This window comes from Tupaia chinensis, unplaced genomic scaffold (assembly GCF_000334495.1).
Source record: "Tupaia chinensis unplaced genomic scaffold, TupChi_1.0 Scaffold149309_1, whole genome shotgun sequence".
Lineage (NCBI taxonomy): Eukaryota > Metazoa > Chordata > Mammalia > Scandentia > Tupaiidae > Tupaia > Tupaia belangeri.
Genome location: NW_006209153.1, coordinates 261,235 through 266,672, shown reverse-complemented (window position 1 = coordinate 266,672; position 5,438 = coordinate 261,235). Strand labels below are relative to the sequence as shown.

The 5,438-nt window shown below is 42.4% G+C and overlaps 1 long non-coding RNA gene across 2 annotated transcripts in view; it reads left to right on the top strand.

Moving 5' to 3' along the window:
• The window catches only part of LOC114006631 (uncharacterized), a 5,573-nt gene extending 2,917 nt beyond the window's left edge, over positions 1 to 2,656 (top strand). Inside the window, exons 2-3 of one of the 2 annotated variants that reach the window (XR_003548342.1) lie at positions 1,081 to 1,140; positions 2,040 to 2,656. This is a non-coding gene — a long non-coding RNA (uncharacterized LOC114006631). Of the gene's footprint in view, positions 1 to 1,040; positions 1,141 to 2,039 lie in introns of both variants that reach the window. The other variant, XR_003548343.1, reaches the window with a different exon arrangement.
• The last annotated feature ends 2,782 nt before the right edge of the window (positions 2,657 to 5,438 follow it).

Genomic DNA, 5,438 nt, shown 5'->3' with positions numbered 1-5,438 from the left:
GAGTTTTGTATGCTGGAGGGCCAGTTATCAGTGGGACATCTTCCTTTTTCCCAAATGGCTAGATCGCAGGAGTCATGGAGCTGTCTGTCTCTTGAAGAAGGGCTGTTCACACGAGTTTTGTATGCTGGAGGCCCAGTTATCAGTGGGACATCTTCCTTTTTCCCAAATGGCTAGATCGCAGGAGTCATGGAGCTGTCAAGAATTAAATTTTTTAAAAAATTACGACACGACAATTTTCACCAAAAAAGAAACACTTTTAAACCATCCCCTTAGCATGCCTTTGTTACGCAGCAGTCATCCAAAACATTTTAATGTTGCATGAAACCCCAAATGTCCTATTCTCTCAAATGGATACTCTTTTGAAAGTGGGAGATTGAACGTTTTTGAACTTCGGATACAAAAAGGTCTGAGTTCAAATACCACTTTTGTCACTTACTAGCTGCATGAACTTGGGCAGGATACTTAATTTCACTGAATCTCAGTTTTGTCATGTGTAAAATAGAAATAATAACATCTAATTTATGGGGCTATTTGATGCAATAATGCATGTAAGGTAAGATATGCTTCACAAAGTGGAACACAGGAAGATGTCAGTAAATAGTAGCCATTATTATTTTATTTTTATTTTTTTAAATAAGAATTTTGAAAAGAATATTTTCTCTAAATGGTTCATTTCAAAGCTCCATATGGTCTTTAATATGGACCACCTGAGCCAATTGTGTCACATGAAAAAATTCAAGCTGTCCTGTGACAAAGTACTCAGCATTAGAAATGTTGCATACAAATGTTAAGAATGAAAATTTTAATTTTCCTTTCTCATACCTGTACAGTGGCACAGTGATCAAATGTGATGATCTGTAAGGCAGTCCCACATGAAAGGGTTCAAGTTGGAGACCTCTCTAAGGACACTGTGCACACACTTGCCCAGAATCTGAGGCTGAAGGTCGGGGGTAATTGCGACATCAAGACCCTGTTTCTTTCTCACTCTTCCTCATGGAAGAAATAAGTACATTTTCAAACTTTTTTTTCCCTTTTTCTAGTAACTCTTTTAGAATCAGGTTTGTTTGTTCTTTCTGCAAGCACCTTCATTTCAAATGGAATGAAACTTCTAGCAAGTTTCCTGATGCCTAGAGCTCTAAGGTATGACAATGTCTATATTCTCTCTCTCTCTCTCTCTCTCTCTCTCTCTCTCTCTCTGAGAGATTTTTGCTATAGGACATGGGTGCTCACTGGAGAGACAGACAGAAAGTGAGAAATCATATCCACCTCTCCCCGCCCCCCAGAGGGGATGGCCATGCCGCAATTCCTTCTCCTTCATTCTCCTCTTGGGATTTTGGCCATGCATGCACATGCACCTGGTTTGAGTTTCAAGCTGCCGGGTCCAGGACTCAAACTGACTGCAGTCAGCCATGTGGGAGTCCAGCGACATAACTCCAACACCATCTGCAGGTCCCAACAATGTCTACATTCTAATATCCTAAAGTTCCAGGAAGTTCAGGTGATTATATATAATCAAAAATAAGAGTACTTTGTAGAAAACATCTGTGTTTAAGATAATATGCCTTAAGGGACCAGCAGGTGGCATGGTGGTTAATGCACTGGACGCTCCCATATGGTCGACCATGGTTCAAGTCCCGGACCTGGTGGTTTGCTTTCTCACCTTCTCTGTCTCTCTGTCGCTTTGTGTGTCTCTCTCAGGTCAAATTAAAGTGAATGAATAAATAAAATTAAAGAAATAGTTCTTTAAAAATTGTTTTATAAAAATAGTCACAGGGTGGGGGAATGGCCCTTCACAGAGCTCCTCTGAAGTCATAATGCATCGTAAATTTATGCCTCATACTTAAGAGGAGTGAAATGTATCAATCGGAGTTTCACAGTAGAAAATGGAAGTGCCCTAGGTACTTCAAGCAAAATGGGCTCCGAGCCTGTGATTCATGTGCTTACAAAAATCATTGGCAAAAACAGACCACACTGTGGGGGCCAGCTCCCCACAGTCATAAAGGTGGAGAATCAAAAAACCCTCAAACTACTGTCTGCAGGAGCACCTTCGATGCAAATTGGGCCTCCTTTGCCTCGCTGCTCACTCAGAAGCACGTCTCATGTCCTCGTCTGTGCTGGCTATAAGGGTCCTTCCATGCTCCTGACCCCCCAGGACCATGTGCTGCATCTCCAGGGCCAAGGCTGCCAGCAGAAAGACAGAACGGTGCCCTGGGCTAGCTTCCACATCTTGAGAGCACATGAATGTAAGGAACACAAATCATACCCAGAATCCTATCTACAGGAGAGTTTGGGAAAGGAACTCTCTTGTGAAGATACAGGGAGGCGTGCTGGACAGAGCTGGAAATGAACGCTGAGCACATGTGGGTGGGGCAGTCTGGGCTCCGAAGCCAAAAGCTAAATGTGCATTTCCCACCTGCCCCTGTTAGTAGCTGTGTGATTGTGCAAATGCTCTCTGTTCCTTCACATAAAGCAAGGAGGTTGACCCACAAATGCCCTGGTAAAATCCTCCTGTCCCTTACCTCCCAAGAGTGTCTTTGTGGCCACTGTCCTTTCTTGAAAGATTGCTCCATCTAGAGTAGAGCAGCTGGATTGCAGCTGTTTTCTACTCACAGAAGTCCCAACCTCTCCCACCTTGGGACTTTAGAATACATGGGACATTTAGAGGAAAAACAGGCAAAGCATTAATGGGACAAAGAAATGTGGTATTATCTGTTGAAGATCATTTTATAGTTTTATCAACTGGTCTACGGAGAAATGTTTACATGTTGAAATATTCACTTTGTAGGCTAAATAATGTGATTGAATGTATAAAAAATGAAATAAAAAAAGTTAAAAAAAATTAAAAATAAATTTAAAAAAAATAGTACATGGGAGGGACCAGCAGTTAGCGTAATGGCTATGTCGCTGGACTCCCACGTAGTCGACCGCGGTTCTCGTCCTGGATCCTGTGGCTTAAAACTCATGCCGGGCGCATGTGCATGCGTACCCAGGATCCCGAGAGGAGAATGGAGGAGAAGGGATTGCAGCATGGCCATTCCCCCTGGGGGATGATTTCTCACTTTCTGTCTCTCTGTCTCTCTCTGTCTGTCTGGCGAGCGCACACGCCCTATAGTGAAAACCTCTCAAAAAAAAAAAAAAGAAAAGAAAAAAGAAAAAATAGTATATGGAAACTGGCTGCAGGTCGAGTAGGGTGAGGAAACATTGGCAGAGCTGGAGTTCTCTGATCCCACATCTAAATTTCTTGGCTTGTATAGTAGGTACTGCCTTGGGCACATCTTTGGTTGCCTGAGAGCATGTGCACTCAGCAGTTAGAGAGCAGGAGAGGAGAAGAGAGACAGTTCCCCACAATGGGGCATGGTCACACTGCAGTTTCTTCTCCTCCATTTCTCTACCCTGTCTGGATTTGGGGCATGCATACATATGTGCCCTATATGATTTCAAGCCACCAGAGCTGGGATTCAAACTGCTCACCACTGTATAGGATCTGGCTCACTTAACTGAAAGTCCATGGTATTATCCTCCCTAGGAAAATCTTTAAGACAACCTGTGAGTGGTGATCTTTTTTTTTTTTTCCCAAGAGGTTTTTGCTATAGGGCGTGTGCACTCTCCAAGAAGACAGAGAGAGACAGAGAGACAGAAAGCAAGAAATCACCCCCGGGGGTTGGCTACACCGCAATCCCTTCTCCTCCATTCTCCTCTCAGGATCTTGGGCACACACATACATGTGCCCAGCATGAGTTTAAGCCACCAGGTCTGAGACTCAAACCACAGTCGACTACATGGGAGTCCAGCAACATAGCCATTGTGCCAACTGTTGGTCCTGGTGCATCTTTTTTTAAATTTTATTATTATTATTATTTTATTTGACCCGAGAGAGAAAAAGGGAGGGAGAGAGAGATAAAAAGTGAGAAAGCAAGCCTCTAGGTCCAGGACTTGAACCATGGTGGGCCATGTGGGAGTCCAGCACCTTAACCGCCATGCCACCTGCTGGCCCAGTGAATGATGTATCTTAACTGTCATTGTGCACATGATTCCCTGGGATCTTGCTAAAATGCAGGTTCTGAGTCAGTGGGTCTGAGGTGGGGCTGAGGCTGTGTGTCTAACAGACCCAAGTGCTGTTGCTGCTGCTTCATGGACAGTTCCTTGAGGAGCAAGGTTGGGACTTGCATGGACCACTTTCCACCTTAGTTTCCCCCAGATGGACTGAATTAACTACAAATGGCTGTGCAGAATGCCTTCTGTTGAGGATTCTGACCTAAAAGGCAAGGAAATCTGGAATTTGGTTGGTTGGTTGGTTTTGATTTTTCAATAAATATTACATATCAATCCTGGCAAAGTACCATAAAATGTGATGCTCAGAGACACATGTTCCAAGGAGTCTGGTCTGTGTAGTTTCTCCCCCTCTCATGTCATCCCTATTTCTTTACCTACTCCTTCTTCCGAAGCTAATTTTCTGGGTTTGGGCTTTAATTTCCTCATCTAAAGACCAGGGATAGCCATATCTACCTAGAGCATTGTTCGAGGAATGGATAAGATAATGCATGTCATAAGCACTTGTTATACTACTACGAACTTTAAAATGTTACTTGATTATTAATTATCATTATCATCATTAATTATCTGTAATTATTATCACCATTGCCTCCCCCTGTTTCACCTCAATGTCTCTCTTGCATCAGGTGTAAAGCAAGATGCCACGCACTGGTGTTTCCCTTGTTCCCATAACAGGAAAAAGCTGCCTTTATCTCAGAGTAATGGGCTATATCGAATGGTATGAGATGTAGAATTTTAATAACTTGCTAATTTTTATTTTAACATGTTATTCTATTAGTTACTAGAAACATTTGGCATAACAATTAACAATAAGGAAACTAAGTAAGTAGGTGACCAAAAGGAAGAAAATCAACAAATGATCCAAAAACCAGTTGTAAATTAAAAGTAAAGATGTTGGAACCAGCAGATGGTATAATGGTTACATCGCCAGACTCCCACATAGTCAACCACAGTTCGAGTCCCAGATCCAGAGCCTTAAAACTCACATAGGGTTCATGTGTGTGCAGGCCCAAAATCCCGAGAAGAGAATGGAGGAGAAGGGATTATAGCATAGCCATATCCCCTGGTGGGGAGGTGATGTCTTGCTTTCTGTCTCTCTGTCTCTGTCTCTCTGGCAAGCATCCACACCCTATAGCAAAAATATCTCTTCAAAAAGAAAAAAAAGAGGAAAGATGTTCATGGAAACTTTGTATATACTGACAAGGAAATCGGAAACAGCCTAAAGATTCAGCATTCTAGTTAAAGGTAAGGGAAGCATGGCATATCTATACACAGAATATCGTGTACCTTTTAAATGCTTTGTTTAGACTTTTAGGGGCATGGAAAATGTTTATGACATAATGTTTAGAGTAAAAAAAAATCAGTCTACACATTGCTATATACCA